Consider the following 17,137-nt stretch of genomic DNA (forward strand, 5'->3'; position numbering starts at 1 on the left):
CTTAAGACATATGTTCAGAGAAATACATTTGTTTGTTTTACTATAAGATGTACAAGAGTACAACTTTACGACATGTCACTTGATCCTTAGCCCTCTAGGACTGCAGTGAGTTTGGTGTGAGTGCAGTCTATCACTCATCACCAGTTTCTTCTTGCTAGGCTGAAATGTATATCCAAGTAGCAAAATTTTCTAATTGTTTTTCAAAACAAGGCAAACACCTAAATTTTCATGTAAGTCATCCAGTTTTTACACTTTAGCTCAAATGTTTAAAACACAAAGTATACAAAGTAAAATGAGTATCTTCAAACATGATTCTTTTTTTCCTGAAATACAAATTTATTTATATAGAATAGTACAAGTTGAACACGAATACTGGTTTGTAATCCAATTTAAACAGCATCATGTGCTGTGTGCTGGCTAGATGTCCTGACCGAGGATGGTAGTAGATGTGGCCAACTTTGTAAGGGAAATAATAAAACATTTCCACGATTGAGAAGCAATATAAATTACCCCAGGGGGCAGTTTTTTTTTTTTTTCTTCCCAAAAATGTAAACTCCAAAGTATAGCAGCTTCTCCTTTCCTTACAGGCTGAGTCATAAGTGTAGCAAGTTTCTGACTTCTGGCTATCTTTCTGAGCTTTGGGTCCAAGTCCTACCAGCCCCAAGGTTTTCCATGGCAAGAAACAATTGCCTCCAACCCCAAAACTTTCTTTCCCACTTTCTCCCTACCTCCCAAGGATCTCTGCAATATGCTGGGCCAAGTGAAGCCGGGCAGAGACTGCTCTGGGAGGACTGAATAAAGTATCCCAGGATTTTCACTGTCTAACTTTCTAGTGCCAATTTCATAGAAATATTGCTTGTCCCCTAGAACCATTCTATGTAATGCTGGCAGTTCATTCAATTCTTAGTCAATTCATATGTCTCAGGCACATGAGATTTAAAGCACCCCCACCCTCCACCCCACTATGGGCTTCCTTGATAGCTCAGCAGGTAAAAGAATTCCCCTGTGATTCAAGAGACACAAGCAACACAGGTTGGATCCCTGGGTTGGGAAGATCCCCTGGAGAAGGAAATGGCAACTCTCTCCAGTATTCTTGCCTGAGAAATCCCATGGACAGAAGAGCCGGACAGAATATAGCCCAAAGTGTCGTGAAGAGTTGGATAAGACTGAATGACTAAGCTCGCCCCCATATTAATATGTAATCAGCCTATGGTGGCTGAAATGTCACCTGGGATAGAGAAACTCTCTGGGCCCATGTCATCTTTATCCTTGGTTTACACCATGAGCAAAGAATAGGGCCCTTGTCTCCCTGTTTACTCTTGTTTGAATTGTTGGGAGAGTGTGTAATTTCCTCTATTCTGTCTTGCTGCAACAAAGATTTGAATGAGTAGACCAGTGTTACAGCTTGGTTACAGCTCAGAGTTTTATTTGGCAAACAAAGGATAGTACACCCTTGAGGCATGAGGACAGGCCAACCCCAAAGGAGAGGCCCCAACCCACCTTGGCTCCCTCTTTTTATACCTTTTGTCTCCTATCCCTGGAGCCTGCCTTATGCAAATTAGGGCTAGCCAGGAAGGGGGCCTGTTTGTTTCACCTGAGGTTCTCACTCAGGTCCAAGGATTTTTCCTTTGTTCCCTTTTTGTGTGCTTTTTCCATTCTTTCTTTTCAGTTTAGTTCAGTTCAGTCACTCAGTCGTGTCTGACTCTTTGTGACTCAATGGGCTGCAGCACGCCAGGCTTCCCTGTCCATCACCAACTACCGGAGCTTACTCAAACTCATGTCCATCAAGTGAGTGATGCCATCCAACAATCTCATGCTGTTGTCCCCTTCTCCTCCCACCTTTAATCTTTGCCAGCAACAGTGTCTTTTCAAATGAGTCAGTTCTTTGCATCATGTGGCCAAAGGATTGGCGCTTCAGCTTCAGCATCAGTTCTTCCAATGAATATTCAGGACTGATTTTTTTTAGGATTGGTTGACTGAATCTCCTTGCAGCCCAAGGAACTCTCAAGAGTCTTCTCCAACACCACAGTTCAAAAGCATCAATTCTTCGGCACTCAGCTTTCTTTATGGTCCAACTCTCACATCAATACATGACTACTGGAAAAACCACAGCTTTGACTAGATGGACCTTTATTGGCAAAGTAATGTCTCTGCTTTTTAATATGCTGTCTAGGTTGGTCATAGCTTTTTTTCCAAGGAACAAGCATCTTTTAACTTCGTGGGTGCAGTCACCATCTGCAGTGATTTTGGAGCCCCCCAAAAAATAAAGTCTGTCACTGTTTCCATTGTTTCACTATCTATTTGCCATGAAGTGATGGGACCAGACGCCATGATCTTAGTTTTCTGAATATTGAGTTTTAAGACAACTTTTCCACTCTGCTCTTACACTTTCATCAAGAGGTTCTTTAGTTCTTCTTCACTTTCTGCCATAAGGGTGAAGTCATCTGCATATCTGAGGTTATTGATATTTCTCCCGGCAATCTTGATTTCAGCTTGTGCTTCATCCAGCCCACATTTTGTGTGATGTACTCTACATATAAGTTAAAAAAGCAGGATGACAATATACAGCCTTGATGTACTCCTCTCCCAATTTGGAACCAGTCTGTTTTTCCATGTCCAGTTCTTTAGCCACAGCCATTTTCCTTTTCAAACTACCTAACAGATTGAATCTATTTCACTGTCAGCCCAAGACTCTCAGGGCTCTTTTCTAAGGGATGAAGCTGAAGTGTCAATGCATTCTATGGCTGGTGGAAGGGAAGAGTCAGAGAGTCCCCTCAGAGAGGACTTGAATGACTAAGGGAACCTGGTAATCACACTGGAGATTGTGGCACTTGTTGGGCTCAAACTTTTCCAAACATAAGGCTTCTGAGACAGAAGAGATTGGCTCTATAAAATAAATGAGAAAAGATCTTCACTGCCACTCTAGCCCAGGCTCTGCTCACCAACTTGCCTAGACCTATCTTCCAAGGGTGATCCTTACTATCTATCTATTTTCTATCTCTCACTTACCTGGGATGGGCAAATGCTCCAAACATGACTCTTAAGCTGATGATTTATAACCTCTTCTTTAAGGAAATAAAATGATAACAACTTTAGGTGTCATTAACAGACCTTGGAAGTAATAGTTTTGGTTGGACATACAAGAACAAGTGCTTGCTCATAACCTTTGTGTAGAGGAGGGCATGGTAACCCACTCCAGTATTCTTGCCTGGAGAATCCCATGGACAGAGGAGCCTGGTGGGCTACAGTCCATGGGGTTACACAGAGTCGGACACTACTGAAGCCACTTAGCATAGCACAGCACAGGACAACATAATCTTTGTGTAAATTAGAAAAATGTACCCCTATCTCAAGACACTTTGTTTCCATGTGTCAAAAATTATAATGTATTGATTTTATTAGGATATGAGATGCTGATGCCATCTGTCAAAATTATTTTAGTAAGTCTACCATGTATCTAGTAAAAAAAGTCTCTACAATGTCTACACTATAAATGGTGACCTCTATGGCTGGTCAGTGCTCAGCCTGTACAATGATATGCAGTAATCTTGGACAATAATTGCTTGGCTCCCAAATCTTACAGAGTAAGATACTGCCTTCTCTAGCAAAGAGTTTAAAAATTTAGGTCTTTTTGATGTTCTCTCCTTGGTAGCAATGCTGAGTACAGCATTTGAAGGCTCTGCTGAACTGACTGTGAATGTTTCAGACATTAAAAAATTAAATGAATAAAGAGGGCATTTTGAATCATCATAAAATCATCAGAGTATGTATTAGTCGATCAAGGCTATTGTGACAAAGTACTACAAACTGAGAGGCTTAAACAACAGAGGCTGATTCATCATCTTAGAGTTATGGGGGTAGAAGTCTAAGATCAAGGTCTCAGCAAGGTTAGTTTTTCCCCAGCGCTGTGAGGAGGCATCTTCTAAGTGCCTCTCTCATATATTCTCCTGATTTGCTGGCAGTTTTTAGCAGTCTTTGCCTTGTAGATGCATCATTCTGATTTCTACCTTCATCTTCACAGGATGTTCCACCCGTGTGAATGAATGTCTATATCCAAATATACTCTTTTATAAGGATGTCACTCATATTGGGTTAGGGCCAATCCTAATGACCTTATCTTAACTTGATCATCTGCAGACACCCTTTTTCCAAATCAGGTTACACTCTAAGGCAGTGAGGGTTAACATTTTAGCAGATGGATTTTGAGAGGATACAATTCAATCCATGCCAGGGTATTTTCAAAGCCATTAAGTTTATTAATTCTAGATTTTAAATTCTCATGTAATCCAGATTTTAAATTCTATTACATAATTTAAGAGTGCAGATGTCTCTATTTTACCTCTAGTTCTATAATATTTATTTTTTATATGACAAATATCCAGAATACATATATTCTCAACTATTTTTAAATAAAAATATAATACATTTTGAGGTAAGACTTTACATCTTTACCTTGGAGTGACTGCATTTGGCATATTTGTGGTGTGTGAATGATTGTCTGTGAGCATTAGAGAGAGAGACAGAAACAGAGAGAAAAAGAGTGAGAGAGACAGAGAGAGAGAGGAGAGATTGCATATGTAGCCTCAGTACTCTTCTTTAGATTGCTGAGTGACTTTCCTACTTGCCAACAGCTCTTCACATTATATGAATCTAAACTACTCACACTGTGAAATCCCTATCATTCCTATAGCTTATAGAGTAATTGCCTGCCAGTATCCCTTTTTTGTAATTTACTTTTAACCATAAAGGAAAGCTTATTTTAATTCTCTTGAATGCCAAATAATTCAGTACTGAAGGTATCATTTCAGTGTTCTGTATAATCTCACTCAAAGCAAAAAGGAAATATAGCATGTCAGCAAGAAATGGTACATTCTGAACCTTGATTTAAAAGGCTCTAGTGCTCAGATCTCAGATCATCCAATCTTTAGAAAGGAATATTTGGGAGTTTCACTCAGCATAAATGTGCTTAGATAGCAGTATTGGTGATGTTATGAGTTCAAGCTATAGCTAGAGTGGTTATTTGTAGGGAATAATGTGTTATGAAATGAAAGAGAATTGGGTAAAGAATCAGGAGACTTCTCCCCAACTTTACCTTGTAGGCTTGCTTTCATTCATTAATTTACTCATTCATTCCTTTTTATTCAGATTCTGTTAGGCTTTAAGAACAAAATGGTGATTAAAACATGGAGTGTGGCAGATTAAACAGACATTAAAAAAGAAATTGAAATACAGAGTAATATAGGTTGAAATAAGGGAAACATAGTACGTATAAGTACAGCCTGAGCTGCTATGAGAGATTGGAAAATATAGTGATACAAACCACATATAAATTTATGATGGTAAGTAGTCTGGGGCTAGTGGAGCGATACATGGCTTCCGTTGCTGGATCCTTGGCAGCTTGCTTTAGTTCTCATTATCTTCTCATCAAAAGGAAGGGTGGAAAGGAAAATAGGTATGTGTCCATTTTCCATTTTAGGGACATAGTTAAGAAGTGGCATATGTCTGTTCACAATTGACAGACATAATAATTACATGATCTCTCTGAGTTGAATGGGAGGCTAGGAATACAGTCTTTTTTTTTTTTAAATAGAAAATTATTTAATTAGTATACATGTGTTCCCCATGTATACAGTATACAGTCCCCAGGAATACAGTCTTTAGATAGATTTGCCACTTTTGTAGCTAAAATATGAGAGTTCTACTAATATACTTATATCTATTAATAATGAATATTGGTTGAAAAATAGGAGTCTCTCCTCTAAAGTGTAATGGTTGGGATCGAGGGATGTGACATAACTTAATGAGAAGAAAATCCTATCTTACTCCTCAGAAATTATGTTAAACCCAATGAGGACAATAGTGCCCAATGATTAGAGACTAAACAAGTTTGAATGTTTTAGACACAGAATACAACCTATTAAGAGAAACCTTGAAATAAGAGAAAACGCAATTGAAAAATAGAAAATCAAACACTAAGATTGGCATAAGAGTATTTTTCCAGAAGAATATGTAAGCAAAGATTGAATTACAAAAGGATTTTGATCTTCATCTTCTCCGAGGAACTCCAGAGAGGCATTAAAAACTTGTCATGGGGAAAACATTTATGAAATTTTCATTTTTAAAGGGTTGATGTTTGAATAAGGGTAGGAAATGCACAGGGAAAGCTTGGATGGCGCTGAGGAGAGCAGTTTAGTGGCATTGTAGTAACTCAAGGAGATGTTTGCGGCTAGACTACAATGACAGCCCTACAAATGGAACTACACTGTGAACAGGCAATAGGAGGTAGATGGGACAGGGTTTAGTGATGACGGAACGCTGGTTGTATGAACAGGAAGGAGGCACACATGCTTCCCCAGCCTCTTGCCTGAGAAATCACATAGTGGTGATCATTTAGTAAGCTGGAGACATTTAGAAGAGGAGCAACTTTAAAAAAGAGATGGTGGAAGAGCTCAGTTTGAAGTCACTGTGACTTTAAGACACTCAACTAGCTATTTCAGAAGGTTTTCAAGTAGACTTAGTCAGGAGCTCAGGAGATAGGTCCAGGTAGAAAATATAGATCTTGGAGATGGAGGTGAGTGAAATATCCCTTGGCTCTCAGTCAGAAAGAGACATAACTCTGTTGTAAGGAACATTTCCATTTAAGGAGATGGCAAGGGAGATTGAGGAGAAAGAAGCCAGAGAAGTAGGAGAAAAACCAGATAAGGCTATGGGAATCAAGTAAAGAGAATAGTTCATGATATCAAATACTATTCCAAGATGTAGTCCTCAAGCAAATTAAGGGTGGGTTGGTAACAAGTAGACTCAAAGAGAATAAGGACTGAAATACATATAAGGTATTTACTAACATAGAGAGACCATTGTAAACATACTGCCATTGGTTTAACACTGAGAAGGTCCTGAGGAAATCAATGTGGCATCCAGGTTCAATTATTTAAAGAAGTGTGACTACAAAGAATAGGAGAGAGAGAGAATGATGACTTTTTTGTGTTTTTAAAATTGTGTAGGCTTGATTTGAGAAAGTTTTCAAGGGATAAGTATGTATTAAGATTGTATAGACATATGACAGGTCTCTCTCTGGGCTTTTGTACATGTTATTTCCTCTGTATTAAATATTTTTCTCTTTACCTTCACTCTCTGCATTTCCCATTTCACATAAAAAATGGGAATAAATAGGAGATAAATTGTTCTTGAAAGCAACAGTGGTTCATGTCTTCCCTAAAGGACTCTGATGTTTATAAAATAATAATATTAGCATTAAGTGAGTACTAACTAATTTGCCATGCACTATGCAAAACATTTTTCAAGCATTAACTCCTTTAATCTTCAGAACCATCCTATGAGGCATTTTTGTAAAACTTTATTTCACAGTTTAGAAAATCCTGAAGGTCATACAGCTGAGTAAATGATGGATCAAAATTTGAGCCCAAACAGTCTGAATATAAAACCTAGATTACCTTAAACTTGGATGACAGGATAATGAATTATTAATTCCTAAGTATTATATTTGCTTCAAGTTTAATTTTTGTTCAAGGATAATTCTTACACTTAGAATAGAAAACATTTCATCCTTAAACAGAATGGTCTTGTTTTGCTTTGATCATCTTTTATTAGGTGGAACTAAAATAAAAATGATTAAGCTGTCCAATGAGCATGACAAATGTTTACAGTAAAGGTATATCTATATACATTGACTATTACATATATATAATTAATATATTAATATATATATAATAGTTAGGTAAAACTCGTTTTCCCTGACTGATCTTGAGTATTTCAAAACAAAGCTAGAAAGCTTTGAACAGTTATGTTCTTGAATATGTTCATGTTTCTGAAAAAAATCATGACAGGGAGATATCATCTTCATTATGTTATTAGCTTAGAATTGATGTCTACAGAGTTAAAAAAAAGTTTCAAAAATATGATATTACATGAATGATAAATTGCAACAATTATGACTGAAAATCATGTAGAGGCCATGTGATACCATTTGTGGGCAATTGAGAATAAACTCTGACCCATGCTGCCTGGGAGAGAGAGTTGTCCATCAAGTAGGAACTGGGGTAAATAGATGGGCTGAATGATGAAGCAGACTGAAAGAGAATCCAAACTGCTTTACAATAAGCTCAATTTTAAATGCATGTAATAAAGTTACAACAATAATGTTGTAGCTCAGTAATGCAGTCTTAAAATGCGGCAAGCCAATTATACTTTCATTTGAAATTTCATGTCCTTATAATAAGGTTTGTTCTTTATTTTAGAGCTTTATTGTAAGTAGAGATGAGTTAGCTTTTTATTACCTGTGTCCATCTTTGGCTACATATTAAAAAAAAAACTTAGTGTGTGTGTGTGTGTATGAGTATGTGTGTATACTCTGTAAAAACTCACTAACTACTTGTGATTATCCATTGATCTAATCATTCTCCCAAAGAGATTTCTCATTTTAAGAAAAAGAAAAAAAAAAAACAAACACATGCATCTGTACGTTGGCTCATCCATCACTTCTTCCTCATGCCATGTATCATTACACATTATGTAACTTATATTATTTATTTATTATCCCTAAATGCATTCAATAACTAACAGACTACAGTTTGATTTTCTTTCTTTCCTTTTCTGCTTTTGAAAATGCATTCCCTTAGTTCTCTTGGAGATAAATATGATGATGGGCTTGAAATAGATTCAAAATTAGGTTATCAGTAATATTCCAAATTATAGTGCTATCTAGAAATTGATGCCATTTGGGAGCTACAATTTTACCATATGGTCTCTGCATATATTCATTATAAGGATATTTACATCCCCCTCTATCTTTTCCCAATGATATATTTTAGGAGAAGTTACAAAAGCAATGACAATCACATCACTTTTTTATATTTATCAACCTGCCATATAAAACTTATTAGAATAATTTTCTGCCCCACACAAGAAGAAGCTCTTCTTTCTTACCAAAGAAACAAATCTAGAAGGAATACCATTATCATTGTATCTAAATAAAAGTCATTCTTTTTTTCTTGTCCTGTTTCCCATAACTATTAAGAAGACTTTTTATTTTTTTGAATGTTCCCCAAGATGTCCTCTTGGTTTTGCTGAATGTCATCATAGGAAAATAAAAAATGCTCGTTCTTAATTGCCTATGTCCATTATTCATTTCCCACACTTTCCACAAAGGAGGGAAAAGAGACTTCTACATTTTCTTAGTTGTTCCAAAAGACTCCTTGTTTAATTAAAAAGAAAAAAAAAGTATCTTCTAAAAAGACATTCTCTAGGTAAGCTTTGACAATTACCTGTCTGTCAGATATTTACTTCAATGAAATGAAAATAATGTACAAAGAATTTGTTTTAAAATAAGACCAATTGAAATATAGGTAATTACATCACCTTAACAATAGGGTGGGGCTTCCCTGGTGGCTCAGTGGTAAAGAATCTTCCTGCCATGCAGGAGACATAGGAGATGCAAGTTCAATTCCTGGGTTGGAAAGATCCCCTGGAGGAGGAAATGGTAGGTAACTCTCTTCAGTATTCTTGCTTGAAAAATCCCATGGACAGAGGAATCTGGTGGTGTTGTAGTCCAAAATGTCACAAGGAATTGGGCACGAATGAGAAGCAGCAACAGTAGTGCAGGTCAGAAAAGTAATCTAGTAATGTTTTAGGATAATTTGTGCATTAATTTTAAAAATTAATTTTTGAAAAGGAAATAAGTTCAAGAATAAAATACACAGACATAAAAGTAAAAATGTATACTCTCTCCCACACTGTCATTGACTGTTTCCAGTGCCCATCCTGCTTCCATCTCAGGCTATTAATTGTTAGTTAACAGTTTCTTCAGTATTCTTCCTGAGTTTCTTTATATATATGTTATCCCCTCTCTTTTCTGCAAAGTAATATATATATATATATACACACACACACACACATATATATATATATATATGTTCTTTTTATTTTTATTTTCTTCATGTTTGTTATTATTTTCACCAAGCAAAATAATTTGTATTTGTTTTTTCTCTTCTTTTTTGCCATGCTTAGTTTATGATATCTATGTTGTAAGCTTTTCAAGAACCAGTTTATTTATTTATTCTACCACTTTTCTGTTGTTTAACTCACTAAGTTCTGTTATATCTTTCTTTTAGTTTTCTATTGCCATGTAATAAATTGCAACACATATGTAGCTTAAAGCAAAGCTCATTTAATATCTCATAGTTCTGTAGGTCAGAAGTCCAGACAGACTCAGCTGGGTTCTTTGCTAAAGGTTTTCCCAAGCCAAGGTCAATCAGCTGAGCAGAGGGGGACTCTTTTCTGGAGGTACTCAGAAAGAATCACCTTCCAAGCTCATTCAAGCTGTTAGAAGAATTTAGTACCTTGAGGTTATAGGACTGAGGTCCCTATTAGCTTATTTTCTATTGGCCAGAGATCTTTCTTAGTTCCTAGAGAACACTCTAAAGTCTATGGGAGGTGGATCCTTCTTATCTTCAAAGACAGAAACAGAAAACAGAATCTTTTCTTATGCTTTGACTCTCTAAATTCTCTTCTGCTATCAGGAGGAGAAAGCTCTCTACTTCTAAAGATCTCTTGATTAGTATAGGTATGCACAGATGATCAAAGATAAATGATTTGCCACAAATACATCTTCAAAAAAACCTTTTCATATGTAACAACATAATTACAATGTAGTATCTTGTTCTATTTCATGATCTCTGTATTTAGAGCAGGGAATCTTGGAAAGTCATTTTAAAATTCTGCCTGCCATGATATTTATTACTTTCCTAATCTTTATTTTGTTTTATGGTTATGTTTCAAAATTTTAGTTAAATGTTGAATTTTCTTGTTTTCATTTTTTTCTATTGTCATTTTTTTTTCATTTTTATGGATATCAACTTTCTTCTGGAAGCACTTTTAATAGTATCACATTCATTTTAATTTGCAGTACTTTCAACTTTTTCATATATTATTTAACTTTATTTTCATTTTATTTTTGATCAATTGTTATAGATGTGCATTTAAACTTTAGCATTTTTTGGTTTTCATATTTTTTAAAATAATTTCTAAGTTTGTACCTTGGTTTTGCATTGTGGTGAGAGAGTCTTGCCTGTATTATATCTACTTGTGGAAATTTATTAATTATATACTGGGCTTCCCTGTTGGCTCAATGGTAAAGAATCTGCCTGCCAATGCAGGAGATGCAAGAGACACCAGTTTGATCCTTGGGTTGGAAAGATCTCCTGGAGAAGGAAATGGCAACCCACTCCAGTATTCTTGCCTGGGAAATTTCACAGACAAAGGAGGTTGGCAGGCTACAGTTCATGTGTTCACAAAAGAGTCAGACATGAGTTAGTGACTAAATAGCAACAGCAACATACTGGGTCACACACACAAATTTCAACGAAATCATACCTTCAAGGAGAGACATGGTGCAAGGACTTGTTTTCATGATGAAGATGCCAGGTGCAATACAAGTCTGTTTAAAGCTAAAATTTTGAATGAATTCCTAAAAGCTAATGTAAAAATGGGGTAGTGCAAAAGCTCCAAATCTCAGAGGTTCCACCTAGGAAAATTTTCAACCACTAGCAAGCACTTTTCTTCATGGTTTCTAGGGGTGGCAATGGAGCTTGAATCCATGAAAAATATCTGAGGCCACAGTGAAATACACAAGAAGCCTCCAGGGGGTTTCAGTTTAGAGGGAAGACAAGAGCAGCTAGAGCAGAAAAGGGATGGTTCCTACCAATATCCTATTCCCCTGTGTTACCTGTAGAACAAAGGTAACTTGCTAAGTGTTATCAAAGGAAAGTACCCACTGCATATAGGGGTTGTTGTTGTTCTGTCGCTGAGTCATGTCTGACTCTTTGTGACCCCAAGGACTGCAGCACACCAAGCTTCTTTGTCCTTCACCATCTCCCAGAGTTTGCTCAAACTCATGGCCATTGAGTCAATGATGCCATCCAACCATCTCATCTTCTGTCACCCCCTTTTCTCCTGCATCTAGGGGTAGGAAACAACACACAAAAATAATGTATTCGGGGGAGAGATAGAAATACATTTTGAGTCCAAATCATTAGAGATCTGTAAGAAGGCAAGATCATTGGCAAGACCATAGCCACTAAAATCAGTGGCATATGCATGCCTCAAATTGTGGCTAAATCGGAACAAGAGGACAATTAAAATAGCTGAAAACCAAAACAGAGCTATTTACTGAAGATAGCTAGAGAAAAGGACACATCTCCCATAACCCAGAGGAAATTATTATAGCAGACCTCTGTATGGAAAAACATGCAGTGTAAGAGAAAGATGGAGGTATATTATTGAAGTCTGAAAGAATACAATGGTCAACCCAGAATGCAATAGCTAAAAAAATATATTTTAAAAGAAAGAAAAAGTTTTAAAACTGACAGAAACACAAAAATAAAGATAATTTATTGTCAGAAGATCAGCAAATAAGAAATATTCAAAAATGTTTTCAGAAAGAAATATGATATTAATCATAAACTTGGATCTAAGTAAATAAACAAAAAATCAAGGGAAATGGATATTACATAAATAAAGATAAGTATATGAACCTATTTATCCTATTTCTAATTATTAATACTCTAAAAGATAACTGGCTACTTAAAGCAAAAAAAAGTGAGGAATTTATTTTTATAGCAAGTATAAAGATGCACTGTATGACATTAGCAAGAAAAGATGAAAGGAATAGATTGATGGCATATATTTGTGAGATTTCTAACTGCATATAAAGCAGTATAATTTTTTAAAGGCACACAAATTCATTCAATATATATCACAAAACCTAGGGGGTTCACTGAGTTTTCAAAAAGACATATAAATAATAAACCAATGTTATTTATAAAATGAAAACAAACAAAGAAAGCCACTTGATATAAAAGAAGACAGAAAGGGGTAAAATAAATAATAAATGAAAAATAATAGAAAACAGAAAAAGATAGATATTGATTCAACCACATTGATAATTATATTAATATGAAATGTCTTTAAAAGTCCACAATATTTAAAGATTATCAGATTGAATTAAAAAGAAAGATTCAACTAAAAGACATCTACACAAAATCCCCTTCAAAAATAAGATACAAATAAGTTAAGTGGAATATAAAAAAAGTTACATCATGCAAACATTAGTCAAATTGGACTGCATATATTAATACTAGACAATATCATTATTACATAATATTAAGCAGATCAATTCACCAAGAATACATATTAATCATAAACTTATATCCATCACCAAGAGCAAATCTTCCAAATGCGTGAAGCAAAAACTAATAGGACTCAAAGTAGACATAAATAGATCCACCCTTACCTTTTGAGACTTCAACCCTTCTCTCTTAGAGACTGATAGAATAGGAAGGCAGAAAATTAATAAAACTATACAAGATCATTAGTTGGCCCAACTAGCTGGCATTTATAGAAGCTACCACAGAGTATATATTACCTTCATATATAAATAGAATACTTACCAATATAGACCATATTATGAACTACAAAACAACCATTAACAAGCCTCAAAAAATTAAAATTACACACATATTAACATGTCAGCTTTCCCAAACTAATTGGAAATTAAACAGTATTTCATTAAAAATCCCAGTAAGTATTCTTTATGCAGAGAATATCATGTGAAATCCAGGGCTGGATGAAGCACAAACTGGAATCAAGATTGCCGGGAGAGTCTGATTTACAACATATGAATTATGGTTTGAAATCACGTTTACATAAGTCTCAAATTTACAACAACAAAAAAAATCAGTTCTGGGCTAGCTGTTGTACTGCTGAAGTTCTCTGGTGTAATCATTCTCACCCATGTCATATATGCCCTTCTTTAAAGTTGAGGATGGATGTTTAAAAGGTTCAATGAAGTTGAGCTGTACTCTCCTTTGGAGGTGAAGGTAAACTCCATGGCTAGATGAGCAGTTTTATCACATATCATCAGTTGATGTAGAGTCGGTGTCATCATTTTTGTATGGATTCAGTCTATTGTAAATGGCTTCAATTACATTCCGCTTGCTTGCCAGTTCACCCCCTGGTGGGAGGCTGGGTATGTTCTCACTCGCTAATGTGCGCATCACATGGACTAAGTCAGGGACACCTTCCCCCTGCTTCTTTATGATTTCTTCTACTCTGCTTTCCAGGTATTTGTCCAACTCTTCCTCCTTCTTCACTGCTTCTGGCGATACTTTGGGTGCATTTGGAAAACAGATCAATATCACACTCATGTTGTCTCGACTTCCCTTATACAAACAGGTGTGGACTACTTCATTGCAACTTTCTCAAGGTCATCAGTGACTTCAAGTCTGGATCTTACAAAATCACAGAGCTCTTCATTTCCCATGACATCCCAAATACCATCACATGCAAGAATAATGAATTGATCATCTTCTTCAGATCTTTCAATATCATGGACTTCAGGCTCTGGTGAAACAAGCTGCTCTGTAGGACCTTTTCCATGGACACATTTGTAATCAAAGTCCCCAAGGGCCCTCGACACAGCCAGAGAGCCATTCACACGCTGAATCATTACAGAACCACCTGCATTCTGAATTCGTTCTTTTTCCAGAGGATTACTTGGTTTGTGATCTTGTGTGAAGAAGTAAACTTTCCTGTTCCTACAAAGTAAACCTCTTGAGTCTCCACAGTTAATGAAATACGTGTGTTGAGGAGAAATTAAGACACCCACAGCTGTTGACCCACTCCTATCAGCACCATGTTTCTTCTCTGACATAACTCTCATATGTTCATCAATCTCCAGGAAGCCTGGAGTAAATCAGACTCCAACAATTTTTGTTGTATGATTTTGTTTTTTGTAAAGTGCAATTGTCCTTGTACAAAATGCTCATATTTAATTATGAACTGCTTTAAATCACTATCGAAGTTATAAGAAATATTTGGCTTATTGTGTGATGCAACAGATATATAGCCCTTTCAAGTCATGTTGTGTTTGGACTTGGGGTTGGGACAGGAAGAGCAGCAGCCGTGTCAGCTAGACACTCACATGTGCACCTGATTATGGAGAATTATTCCAGAATATTATTACAAAGCTGAATATCCAGGGAGTTAATTGCAAACTATTTTAATGTTCTTGGCAGTGGGATTGGAATTGTTGATAAAGTTGATCCCTTCATTTAACTGTCTTTTAGGTTCTCTCCTTGTTGCCATGAGTATTGCAGGTAATAGAATATATTCGTAAGAATATCAATCTTGGGGCTAAAATGCCTTGATTCTTTGCACCTCTTTTACAAGTCCTTACATTTAATTACTAATTGATAAGCAGCAGCTTCCTACAAATAGTAGGAGACTGCCACATTTTTGCTATCATGATTGGCTGGGCCTGCTGCTGTTCCTAGTAAGATATTCTGAATTCCATTTTATCAATAAAGCTTGATTTAACAAACAAGAAAAAAAAAAAAAAAAACATTGCCGGGAGAAATATCAATAACCTCAGATATGCAGATGACACCACCCTTATGGCAGAAAGTGAAGAAGATCTAAAGAGCCTCTTGATGAAAGTGAAAGAGGAGAGTGAAAAAGTTGGCTTAAAACTCAACATTCAGAAAACTAAGATCATGGCATCTAGTCCCATCACTTCATGGCAAATAGATGCAGAAACAATTGAAACAGTGATAGACTTTATTTTGGGCAGCTCCAAAACCACTGTAGATTTTAACTGCAGCCATGAAATTAAAAGACACTTGCCTCTTGGAAGAAAAGTTATGACCAACCTAGAGAGCATATTAAAAAGCAGAGACATTACTTTGTTGGCAAAGGTCTGTCTAGTCAAAGCTATGGTTTTTCCAGTAGTCATGTATGGATGTGAGAGTTGAACCATAAAGAAAGCTGAGCACCGAAGAATTGATACTTTTGAACTATGGTGTTGGAGAAGACTCTTGAGAGTCCCTTGGACTGCAAGAAGATCCATACCAGTCCATCCTAAAGTAAATTAGTCCTGAATATTCATTGGAAGGACTGATGCTGAAGCTGAAACTCCAATCCTTTGGCTACCTGATGCGAAGAGCTGACTCATTTGAAAAGACCCTGATGCTAGGAAAGATTGAAGGCAGGAGGAGAAGCAGATGACAGAGGATGAGCTGGTTGGATGGCATCACCAACTCAATGGACATGGGTTTGAGTAAGCCCCAGGAGTTGTGTGATGGATAAGGAAGCCTGGCATGCTGCAATCTTTGGGATCACAAACAGTTGGACACAACTGAGTGACTGAATTGAACTGAAGTATCCTTTAGAAACTGAAAAGCTGATTTTTAAAATTATGTGGAAAAGCAAAAGAACTAGAATAGCCAAAATTACTTTGACCAAAAAGAACAAAATTGAAGGATTCATGCTACTTAATTTATGAATTTACTATAAAGCTTCAGCACCTAAGATAGTGTGATCCTTAAAAGGATATACCTGGGCTTCCCTGGTTGCTCAGTAACAAAGAATCTGCCTGCCAACGCAGAAGACATGGTTTGATAAATCCCACATGCTGTGAAGCAGCTAAGCCTGAGCACCATAACTATCTGGAGCCGCCACTACTGAGCCCATGTGCCACAACTACTGAAGCCCACATCCAAGAGCCCATGCTCTGCAACAAGAGAAGCCACCTCAATGAGAAGCCCATGCACTGCAACTAGAGAGTAGCCCATGCTTGCCACAACTAGAGAAAAGCCCACACAGTAATGAAGACACAGCACAGCCAAAAATAAACAAACAAAATTATATTAAAAAGGGTATACCCCTAGATAAATAGAATAGTGAGGCCAGAAATACTCTCAAACATATAGTCTATTGATTCTCAACAAAGATGCAGAGATCAAAAAAGATACTGAAATACTAAATACCCATGTGTATAAAATAAATTTTCTCCCAAATAATTTCCATCATTTATTTTTCTTTTTAATCATTCCCAAGCCTGCCCCTGAAGCTGCAGGGCCCATCACTCTGTCTCTAGTCCAGCTTTAACTCCAGCAGTTAATGGGAACAAGCAGGCCTGCCTCTTCCAAATGTCCCTATCACTCCTGGGGAAAGAAAATCTCTGTGACAGTTTCCGAGTCCTGCAATTCATTTAGTGTTCTTTGTCTGCCTTCAGGTCCCCAACAAAATCCAGTTAAAAGGTTCTACTTGTGAAGATGGTGGC

The 17,137-nt window shown here is 36.6% G+C and overlaps 1 pseudogene across 1 annotated transcript; it reads right to left on the reverse strand.

Annotated features, from left to right (window-relative positions):
* Positions 1–13,675: 13,675 nt before the first annotated feature.
* LOC147375676 (protein phosphatase 1A pseudogene) lies at positions 13,676–14,770 on the reverse strand (annotated as a pseudogene). Its single transcript, XR_015161405.1, has one exon. The product of XR_015161405.1 is annotated as a protein phosphatase 1A pseudogene (transcript).
* Positions 14,771–17,137: the final 2,367 nt, after the last annotated feature.

This window comes from Bos grunniens, chromosome 3 (genome assembly GCF_055505025.1).
Source record: "Bos grunniens cultivar Pamir isolate PY7600 chromosome 3, Bosgru_T2T1.0, whole genome shotgun sequence".
Lineage (NCBI taxonomy): Eukaryota > Metazoa > Chordata > Mammalia > Artiodactyla > Bovidae > Bos > Bos grunniens.